General features: G+C 36.2%; 1 long non-coding RNA gene across 1 annotated transcript in view; it reads left to right on the forward strand.

The window, feature by feature from the left end:
* The first annotated feature begins 1,542 nt into the window (after nucleotides 1-1,542).
* The window catches only part of LOC107750797 (uncharacterized), a 16,270-nt gene continuing 5,351 nt past the window's right edge, over nucleotides 1,543-12,461 (forward strand). The window contains exons 1-2 of the long non-coding RNA XR_001641180.1: nucleotides 1,543-1,555; nucleotides 11,463-11,465. This is a non-coding gene — a long non-coding RNA (uncharacterized LOC107750797). The remainder of the gene's footprint in view (nucleotides 1,556-11,462; nucleotides 11,466-12,461) is intronic.

The following is a 12,461-nucleotide window of genomic DNA, read 5'->3' on the forward strand; positions in this document are numbered from 1 at the left end:
ACAATTCTATTTACTCACTCTCATGTCGTTCCAAATCTTTCTTCTCTAAAACAAAAGAAGATACGTCTTTTTTTCAGTGATGTCCAGTGTTATTTTAGACCCAACTGACTTTCATTGCCTGGACAAAAATTAATTGTATGGTTCTTCGAAATAGCTTATTTGGTGTTCTTCAGGAAAAATAAAGACATACATGTTTGGAAAGACATTAAGGTGAGTAAATGATGACAGACAATTCATATTTTATTTTGTTTTGGTTTGGTACCATCTGTTTTCCAGGATTCTTTGATGAATGGAAAGTTCAAAAGAACAGAATTTATTTGAAATGGAAATCTTTTGTAACATTATAATTTCTTTAATGTCACTTTTGACTTTCATGCATCCAAGCAGAATAAAAATATTACTACCCCCTTTAATGGAAAATGTAAAAATGTAGAAAGGTTTGTATGAGGTTTTGGTATAGAATTAGGGGAAAATATATTATTAGCTATTAGAAATACAATAGAAGTATCTGTCAGTACAGCATTTCACACTTCACACTGATTTCTGAGGCGAAAAGAAAAACTCCTCTTGGTTTTAGCATCATCATGCTTCATGAAGTGAGAAGAGAAAAGCTGGAGAGATTGAGACGGAGATGAGTGAGGGGATAAGAAACGGAGAGATGTAGAGAATGGGAACGTGGGCAGGAAACAGAAAGCTGAACAGAAAGCAGATCAGAGTCAAACTGAGGGAAAGCTGTAGAGGGGTGAAAGAGACCCACACTGTAAAAAATAAGTGTAATTTTAACTGTAAAATTTTGTAAAAACGCTACGGAAAAAAACTGTTAATAGGTTAACAGTAAGTTCCCGTACTACATGGAGACGTGCTGAATGAGACATAGCTGCTCAGCCAATCAGATGGCTTTACAGCGACAATAGCTCGCTTGTCATATCACAGCGAAACAGATAGAGATTAGTTGCTTATGCTCCAGAAAGTGAGGCAAAAGGAGAGAGACAGGGAGAAAAGAGGCATCCTGCCAAGGTTTCTTTTTTTCTAAAGAAGGATTTACCATTGGTACAGACTTCAATGAAGACGGAGAGCCTGGTCCCACTGAGAGCTGTTCACAGATATGGTGCCAGCGACTCTTTCCCAGACCTCATCCGAGTCTTTCTCTCTAATATCCTTTTTCCACTCAATCAGGCCGACAGCAGCCTAGCACTGAAAACAGACCCAGAAGCTTCTTTTCTGTCAGTCACAAAAGTGAAACAGTATTTTTGCAGTTTAGGGTAACACTTTAACTTCAGTTGAAAATGTATAGTGTACCAATGTGATGTACAATTACAAGAAGATAAAACATTATATAAAACAAACAAACAGCATATAAAGTATTAACTAAAAATTAAATATAATAAAGGAGAGTTCATCCAAAAATGAAAATTACCCCATGATTTACTCACCCTCAAGCCATACAGTTAGCGGAAGGTTATGGTTTATAAAGTTTTAAATATGGATATCTTTCTTACACAAATAGCATCGATTCGCTTCAGTAGGCCTTTATTAAACCCCGGAGTCATGTGGAGTACTTTTTATGATGGATGGATGCAGTTTACTGGACCTTAAAATCTCAACACCCATTCACTGCCATTATAAATATAACTCCGATTGGATTCTTCGGAAAGAAGAAAGTCATATACACCTAGGATGGCTTGACGGTGAGTAAATCATGGGGTAATTTTCATTTTTGGGTGAACTATCCCTTTAATTAATAAACTAAATAAAATATTAACTAATTTTAACTACAGGCGCTTTGCAGTCCATTTTTGCAGTGAAAAAAAAAATGTAAAAATGTGGATTTCCGTGATTTATTTCACTTAATAATGTACTGGTGAAAAAATTGACTACTTTCTTAAAAGAGTACTTTCTGTATAAAATCACTTCTCGCCACTGGTGCTTTTGCAGCCAATTATAGATTAATAAACATTTTATATTAAAAATACACAAACGTATCTAAATCAAAAAGAGTTCTTGTGTATCCTCAGGTTTCATGTCACTACCATATTTATGAGCTAGTTCTTTAAATGAATCATTCAAAATGACTCATGAAATCACAAGTTACCTGTTTTAATCAGTCTGGAGAATCTGATTGAACTGAGAATTACAATACAGTCCATGATACAAACATATCATATGGCCTTATTTCAAACACACCCACATATAGTCAGCAGCTGTTTGTGATGCAAGCTAGTAAATAGTGTGTGTTTACTCATGGCTGAGACAAGACTATATCATAACAGATGGTGTGACTTGACAAGTTTTGACAGAGCTAGCCAACATGCTTATTATGCACACTCATGTTCACTGTCAGTGATCACTTCAGCAAACATCGGAAATGGTTTAATGACCAACTGCTGCAATCACTCTGAAAGCAAAGCCTCAATACTCTCCTAATGGAAGGTCCAACAAAATCAGCCTGATGATAAGAAAATCAAGCCTACAGACAATGTTGAATGCATACAGAAAAGTTTTACTATTGTGTTTGCAGACAGTAGCCCTTCTCATGTGTCACGTTAAGTCACAGAATTAAAATAATCATGACATGGGTTGATGCTGAGAGGATTTAAGTGGATCTGATTTGTTTGAAGGTCACAGAGTTTGTGTTGTCAGGTGTAATATTGACAAGGCCCGGCACTTGAGTTTACCATCGGTGCATCATTCATGTGAAAAGCAATCGGCAGATCTTAGACTGACGGGGACTGATCAGAGAGGTTGTCATCTCTGGACGAGTGTGTGTGTTTGAGTGTGGGCGGGTATGTTTAACATAAACAGATGTATGAGAGCGCACAGGGTCTCTCTTGAGTGCTTTTGTCATCAATGTCACTGCTGATAGGTTTGTGTAGTTATCCATCTGTTTTGAATAATATAACATGACACCAGGAGCCTGATTCACTTACACTCTATGTAAAGGCAAATGTCACCGATGCTCAGACTCTACGAGTTTCTGATTGGCTAAAGTATTGCACATTTTGTACTTTAATGCAACTTAAAGTGCATTAGGTGTGCAAAAGTCCAAAACCAAAAAACAGTAAAGTTACAATTGAGTGTCTGAAGGTCGAAAAGTAAAATCAAAGATTCACAAAATAAAGCAAAATGTCAGTTATCGGTGAAACATCTCAAAGTTGCTATAAAATTGAAGTAACAAGAGATCTTTTCTTCCATACTGTCACGCTGGTTCTATAATAACTTTCTCCATGGAGATTTCAAAGTGTCTCAATAAGGAATTCTAATTCATGACCAAACCATGCCAGTAATGAGATGAGCATGATTATAAACCTTGAACTGAATGAAATGGTGGCCAATATTATTAGAACACTTGGCATATTTAAGAGGTTTCAGTTGTTTTTGTTGAATTGGCCATTACAATACCCATAAAACAAACTATTCCCGGAACTACCTGCGATGGAAGGAATCTGCTGTCAACATTGATAATGATGGACTGGCCCCCTCAAAGTCCAGACCTCAACCCCATCGAGCAAATTCGGGGCAAGTTGGAAAATAAACTGGACAGATCAATTGTATATTCAAAATGAAAGCCTTTGGCTTGAGTTGCAGAAGGCATGGGATAACATTAGTGTTGAAGTTCTCAGAAAATATACTGACACTATGCCAGAAAGATGCGCTGCTGTAATTGCTGCAAAAGGTGGACATACCAAATATTAAAAGTTAAAAGTGGATAAAAACAGTATGACTCACTTCATCTGATATTTGTTGTGCTCAGATGTGCTCAGATCATGTTTTGGAGGGGGAGCTCCACCCGGTGAAATCATGTTTATAAAAATCAGGGGGAAAAAAAAGAGACAAAAGGTAGAAGGCTTTCATGAGGGAATGAATGCCTCATCTCATGAGGCAAACCAAATAGACATAATCAAATAAAAAAATGACAGTACAATAGAAAGCTACTGATTTGTAGTCATGTGTAGTATAAAAACAATATATTTTAAATGTACTGAAAGATATTTATATATACTGCATTGTATACAAATACACAGTAGTTTGATAGTATGTCATATGCTAATAGATGGCTTCAACAGAAGCATTACTATGGAGAAAACAAATAGAATTTTTACTTCAGGAACACAACTAGAACACCCTAGCAACTGTATAGCAACCCACTAAAACTGGACACTCTAGCGATTAATTTAACTTTGGAAATGCTAATTGTAGCAGCCTGGGAACTTATAACCAGGACTTTGTATCACAGCAGATCGATCAAAACGGTGCACCCTGACTCGTGGAATTACATAAAGACAGCCAATAAGAATGAAACATGCCTTTTGGGAAAGCTTTTGAATGCAATATGCATCAGACTATTAGTAAATGGTCCATGGGCATGCCAAGTGGAGCTGAGACTACAGATCATGTACCAACACATGCTTCAGACACACACACACACACACACACACACAAGCCAGTGTAGGTGTCTTTTTGTGCTGACTGATTATATGAATATGCATATAACTCTGTGATTGCAGAGATGTAAATAAGTCGACAGACTTGAAATTGCAAGCATCTGGCCACTGGGGAGCATGTGTATGTTGTGTAGGGGAGAAAGGGAAGCCTTGATAGTGAAAAATGATTCTCATTATTTTCCACTAACGATAATACTCAGGGGTAACCCCTCCTTCTCTGAGGTTAGAACTAATAAAAATGATCAACACATACATGTACAGCGAGCATGCAAGAGAATACGATAAGCATGCAAGAGTATGCGATACTCCACATGAACAGTAGCAATTCTGTACTGGTTTCGAGTGATATATGTTGTTTGTTTTGTTTAAGTGTAAGTGTGTGTTCTGAAGTGATTTATGTAGCTTTAGTAGAGGATAGTGTTCAACTGACCTTTACAGAGACTCTCCTCTCTGTCTTAGGTGATTCATGTGTGTGTACAGTATATCACACTCAGTTTTTTTTGTACACGTACAAAAAAGACAAATGACAACAGGGCACTTTCTTTTCAGATTAATAAATATTACAAGATTCTCTGAAATATTCACTATACCCTGCCTCCACCCGCAAATATGTTTGATTTTCTATTACTGCATTCTATAATTTTCAGTTTTATTTTTTAATATTGAACTAATGGCATTTTCTATCACCTGCCCCCAAATAAAACCCCTCACGAATTGTTTTGCCATTTTATAAAGTAAGTATTTAGTATGTACCCTTAAGCTTGTTACCACAACATGGGTAACTTGAGGTTTTAATATCCTTGTGAGGATATATTGTCCTCACAATGTAGGTAAAACCTGACCCACATATACACACATCTCAAGGTCACCCTAGTGGTATTACAGCAGCAGATAACTCCATAAGTTGTGATTCTGACATCTGCCACCCCCACACCCCAATTCACACTCACTTACACACACTTACACACACACACACACACACACACACACACACACACACTGTGTGATTAAATCTTCATTAGTTCAACTAGCTTCACCATGAGGTCAAACTACCTGGACACAGAAAAAGAAGCATTTACAAAGCAGAACAAGATACATAGAGTATGTGCCTATTGCTATATTATAATTACTACAGCACTAAATTGAACCTTACCCCTAAAAGAAAATGTTTTTTTTTTTTACTTTATTAGAATGATAGACAATCTATTCTATCAGTCTTGACACTACCGGCAAAACAAGATGCCCCAAACGTGTAGTTAGATTTTATATTGGATTTTTACCATGGAACAAATGCATACCACTCTGTGTGTGGCAAACTGTACTTTTCAATTTTGTATAGAGAATCATTACATCGCTTACAGATACAATAGAAGAAAAGATGGCGGAACAAATGACAGAACATCAGGTGGATCAAATAAACAGGCTATTGACAGACAGAAAGACAGAACGATTGATACAAGACAGATAGATAGAAAGACAGACACATAGAATGATACAAAGAACAAACGAATGATAGAACACACAATAAACAGAAGGAAGGATAGGTAGAACAAAAGATAGATAATGATAGAAACGTAGATAGAACGACAGAATGATAGACAGATAGAACGACAGAACGATAGATAGAACAATAGATACCATAGAATGATAGAACAATAGATAGATAGAATGATAGAAAGGTAGATAGAATGATAGATAGAATGACAGAACGACTGATAGAATGACAGACAGATAGAGTAGATAGAATGATAGACAGATGATAGACAGATAGAATGATAGGTAGAACAAAAGATGGATAGAGCGATAGAAAGGTAGATAGAATGATAGAACGACAGATAGTACAACAAAACGATAGATAGAATGATAGAACCATAGAACGATAGATAGATAGATAGATAGATAGATAGATGGATATAATGATAGATAGATAGATAGATAGATGGATAGATGGATATAACGATAGATAGATAGATCGATAGATAGATAGATAGATGGATAGATGATAGATAGATAGATAGATAGATAGATGGATAGATGGATATAACGATATATAGATAGATAGATAGATAGAATGATAGATGGATAGATGGATATAACGATATAACGATAGATAGATAGATAGATAATTATACGCATATATGTTATTTTGTTGTGTCCTTAAATCACCTTAACAGGGGTATATATGGACACTTCTGTTTGAAGGACCTATTGATTTTGAACGCTTGAGTGCTAAAGTGATTTTAGCCACTGTGCTCTACAGAGCATGTGTATGTGTGTGCGTAACTGTGTCCTCTTCGATATATTAGCATGGCATGTCCAGGAAGGGCGGGGGTGCGGTTTCTGCCTCTGTGGCATTTGAGGTGCGACTACGCTCTGTAGAGCCTGTGTGTGTGTGTGGGGGTGTGTTTGAAGTGCCTGCTCTGGCCTTGAATACAGCACGAGATGTATGTATATCAGAATGGTGGATGACAGGCAGATCTGGTGCGCTCTCTCTCCTGCTGGTGCCCACACACACATACTCTATAACTTTAACTACTGTTTCAAGCAGCTAAAGCTCACTGGTTTCACAGACCTGTCCCTGGGCTCCCCCACCAACCACTCTCTTTGTAGTAATGAGTAAGATGAGTCATTGTACCGTGCAAAATACGAGAAATGCAACAAACAGCAGCTTGTACATCCCCTCCTCCCTCTCCGTCTGTCTCTTGCAAACCAGCATGCAGCCTGCAATACCTGCTCTGGTATGATGTTAAATGAGCATGATCTTTGACTGACTTGTGCCTGTCAGTCATGTGTGTTTTCTATTACTTTTAGCTGACATGTTAACATCTTAAAATATTTGTGCACTCATGTGTTTCTATAGATTCGAAGTGCAAGTTTATGTACTGTTTTCACAAACACTGTATGTAAACCACACATACTCAGAAAAAAAACAGCATCTGTCTCTCTGCTGTGATTACACTAGTGGGCACAGAGAAGCAGAAAGTATGTCCTTTTTTCTCTTTCGCTCTATTGTTACAATCAGATTTTTCTTTCATTTATTTCACACACACACATACACAAAAAAAGGACATTCTGTCATTAGTTACCCACCCTCATGTCATTCTAAACCCGTAAGACCTTTCCATTCATCTTCGGAACACAAATTAAAATCTTTTTGATGAAATCAAGAGAGCTCTCTGACCCTCCATAAACAGCAACACAACTGACACGTTCAAGGCCCAGAAAGGTAGCAAGGGCATCATTAAAATAGTCCATGTGAAATCAGTGGTTCAATTGTAATGTTATAAAGCTACAAGAATACCTTTTGTGCGCAAAGAAAACACAAATAATGACTTTATTCAACAATTTCTTCTCTTCCCTGCCAGTCTTCGACTTGCATTCACAACAGTACCACGACACTTGTGTGTGCATTCTTCTGCTTGTAAGAGAAAACACATGGAAGAGAAGAAACTGTTAAATAAAGTCGTTATTTTTGTTTTCTTTGCGCACAAAAAGTATTCTCGTGACTTCATAACATTACGGTTGAACCACTGACTCCATGTCACATGTACATAATAAAACAATTAATAGAACGATATAACGAACAATAGAAGAAAAACAACATATAACAATGGAATGTTAGAACAAACCATTTAACGATAGAATGAATTATATAACAATAAAACAAACAACAGAACAAACAATAGAATGATATGATAAAACATTTGATTTAACAAACAATAGAACAAACACTAAATATAACAATACAACGAACAATATAATAGAAAGAATGACAGAGCAAACTGTAGAATGATATAACAACAGAATGTTAGAACAAACAATTTAATGATAGAATGAATCATAACAATAGAACGAACAAACAATAGAATGATATGATAGAACAAATGATTTAACAAAGGATACAGTATAACGAACAATAGAAAAACACTACATATAATGATAGAACAATAGAAATTTTTTTAAATAGAAGACAGACAGACAGACAGACAGACAGATAGATAGATAGATAGATAGACAGATAGATAGATAGTCTATCACACATTTATCAAAGAATTAGCTAAATGCAGTTTCTGTGTTTTGTGTCTTTTTTTCCTGAGTGTCTTTAAATTCCAATAGATGCTGCTCTACCACATCACTGCTCCAGCCAATCTCTCTGTACTTTCCTCCTTCCTTCCTTCTTTCTATCCCTCTCTCCTTGTCCTCTTTCCCCTGTTCAATGTCAGTGACGGCAGGGCCACCGGTGATGGCTCTGTCTTCCGTAACATGGCCCAGGGTTTTGGCCGCCCCATTACAGAATCTCATTTCAATTTCAGTGTGCACGTTTGTTTTCGTGTGCATGTGAGTGCGTATGGTGGTTTTTGTGTGCCCTAATGAACCATCGTGTGTGTTTTTGTGCACAACTGTGCGACACAAAAGAATGCGTATCCATTTTGTGTGCATGTGTATGCATGCACATAAATTTAGTGCTATTTCATTTCTTCCGGTGGGAGTGAGGTGGCAGGGAAAGCAATGCGATTGGTGGGCGGAGCATGCTCACCCATTCAGACAAGAGGGATTGAAAATAGGAAGGAGGGTTGGACAAAAATACATAATATCCCATCATCTCTCTCACTTTCTTTCTCTGGCTCTGAAACGCAGCCCCATTATCCTAAGTGCAATAATAAATACCACAATGATCCAGAATTAGTCATGTTCCCCTCCAACCACACAGAGAGAGAACAAAGAGAGGGCAGAAAAAATGAAGGACAGAATAAAAGAGGAAGAGTGAAAGCACAAACAATGCCCGTGGAGTCCAAAAATACAGAAAACTGCATGTTACATCAATAAAAAAAAAACATAAAAGTTGTGTGAATGTGTCTAATTCCTCTTCACTCAGTGTCTAAAAACATTTGTCTGTCAATAAATACAGAAAACATCTCAAACGTCAACGTTTAAGAGCTGTTTTAATGTGGGCTAATATTTGATTTAATACTTGATTTGAATGTTTGACTTGTTATTATCAAAAAAGTGTATCAAAAGTGCTGATCAGTCTTTAATGAAATGTAAAAACCATGTTTACTTCTCAATTATGCTCATTTAACACGCAATAAGAACATAACAGAATATTCAAGAAAAACACATTTACTATACAGTATTTCAAAGTATTAGTAAAGTTGAGGATATCGGTCTGGATTCAACAGTTGAGAATTACAAACCAAAGGCAAATTCATTCCATGTGGTGTAAAATTGCCATATTCTTTGTTTGTTATGACTTACTTTGCTGTCAAATGAAATGTCTATGGTTTGAAATGTGAATATGCCTTATAATGCAGACACAGAAGCAGCAACTAAATTGTAAAAAAAAAAAAAAAAAGGCTGGATTGTAGTGGTGGGGTTATTTATAACATTGTGGCTAGACTGAGCTTCCCTGTACTAAACAAAGCAAAATAAAAAAAAATTATTTTTACACCAATACATCACACCTAGAACAGTTTTGTACTTTTGAAAAACGTACTTCCATTCACAGATCATCTAAAGCATACTGCAAATAAAAATGCCACTCCAAAATAAAAATGTCCAATCTAATTGTAAGGCTAATTTTTGGGATTATGAAGACCTGTCAATTAAAATTATTTAAATAATTAAATTAAATTATAGTAATAATAATTAAAAAAAACATAATAGATAGACTGTGTATAATAGCTAGGATATGGTATTATAAATGCTGATCAACAAACTGGTCGATCACTCTGTCAGCCAAACAGCTCCTTCGTGTATAATTGCACTTATTGCAGATAAGTATTTTTCACATTTGAACGGTCTAAAGATTGTAAAACTGCCTGTAAGCCTGCAGGCTAATCATTGCAATCAATAATGGCATCCATGATAATTACTCTGCACTAGGGCTGTCAAAATGGCTGAAAAACTAAATTCGAATTTTTTACTTAAATATGATCAAAATTCGAATTATATTCGAATTTAAAATGCATAATTTCAGTTAGGGTGAAGAAAAGCTTTTGGCTTCTCTCCTGAGGCCACAAGAGGGCGCATCGAGCAAAATATTACTAATGCACGTTTATTCAAAGCATCAGGTAACACGACTATCTGTGAAAAAAAGGGCATGTTTAAAATAATGTTTATAAACTAATTATAATTAAGTTGCTTAAACAACTATAAACAAAACAGCTTCATGTATGTGTGCATAGTTTAATACAAAGGGCCGAACACCAATCACACAGAGTACATTTTTCATTTAAAAACGTGAGTTGCAGTGGGATGGGGAAAAACCCGCCATAAAGTCTCAAGATTTTTTCAAAGTTGAACTTGCATTAATTTTACATGGCTTTCTAAACATGCGGCTCCTTTGTGCGAGATGCAAGTGCAACGGTGATAGATGTCCCTCTAGAAAATGCGCGAAATATGCGTTCTGTGTGAACGGCTTGGTTTCAGTTTTGACGTAAACAAGATCTTCTCCGCATTGACGTTCTCTTTTCCCGCAATATTTTAAATGAACAACGCAGCAGTTAACAAAAACGTTAACAAAAACAGCTAAAATTCGAAAGCAAAGAATGTGGATTTTTATTTTAAATTCGACGAATATTCGAAATTCTAATTTTTTTTTGACAGCCCTACTCTGCACCAATAACAGTGAATAAACAGACGACCGATGAATAAACAGCATGTTGACCAGTTTACTGACAGATATCTGGGACATAGTCGTAAATAAATATACCATTATGTTATTAAAAGTGTTGAACTATATGTCTTCTATGAACAACCAACTGGTGCTCATCCGTATAGGCTGATTAGAGAGTAGAGAAATTCAGTAAAACATTGAGTCATATGAATCATGAAACAAGCTGAATATTTTGTGTTTAAGTGAATATTAAGTAAAAATTCATTTAGATACCAGTGTCTGTTTCTCTGCACAGTCAACCAACACGGTCTGAGGTCTCTAACAATCTCAGATTGAATGTTGGGAAAATGCAGAGCTGTGGTTTACCAGCTAATGCAGCATGAAGCTCTTATTTGTAAACACAGCAAGTGTATTTGATGCCCGTAGGGAGCTAGTGTGGTTAGCATTAACGTAAGTGTATTGATTGTAACATTATCACATTTAGTCCATTAGCCACTGCTGGTGCAGCTGGACTTGCCTGGTCTCACAGGGCATTAACCAGTGTGCACGAGTGCTCAGAAAGATTGGGCTGTTGAGGTAAAGTCATCAGCCCATGAGCATGTATACAGCATGCACAAGCTCACGGGGCCATAGCTAATCAAATGAATAGTGGGAACGATTCTATAGAGACCCACAACAATTTCAGTAGGATTAATGCAGGATCCAGTATAATTAAGTGTATGTATTTTATGTCACAATAAAAACACAAATTAACCACAAGTACCATGATCATGCATGTAATGAAAGTGGGCTTTTCATTTTACCTAAAAAAACAACAACCTGATCCTCTGCTCCGCTGTGCATTCTGAAACTGAAAAGAGTTCACACGGAGAGCAAGTCATGTTGACAGGAAAGAAATGAAAATCTGCTCACCCTACAAAAAATGAAAGGAAGGAAAAGGGGGCCAAGCGTGTAAGGGCTTATCAAACAAGTCTTTTTTAACAGTAACAGACAAGTTGTGTTCCCACACAGGTCAGGAAAGATGGCTGGGTTTACCTCTCTGACAATTGCTTGTTTATTTCTCATGCCTTCATTAAAAAAAAAAAAAATATTTGATGGAAAAAGACTTATGATTGGCAGTGGTAACAGGTTCAATTTGTTAACATTAATAAACACATTTAGTATTATGAACTATAATGATCGATATTTTTTACAGCATTTATTAATCTACGTTAATGTTAATTTCTACATACAGTACACATTTTTTACAATTCATGTTATATAAATTAACATGAATGTAGTATGAATGAAATAAAAGAATGGCACACTCAGGGGCGGTTCTCTTAATCTACGATTTCTACATACAGTACACATTTTTTACAATTCATGTTATATAAATTAACATGAATGTAGTGAATGTAGTA

This window comes from Sinocyclocheilus rhinocerous, unplaced genomic scaffold (genome assembly GCF_001515625.1).
Source record: "Sinocyclocheilus rhinocerous isolate Xijiao unplaced genomic scaffold, SAMN03320098_v1.1 scaffold1564, whole genome shotgun sequence".
In the NCBI taxonomy this organism is placed as follows: Eukaryota; Metazoa; Chordata; class Actinopteri; order Cypriniformes; family Cyprinidae; genus Sinocyclocheilus; species Sinocyclocheilus rhinocerous.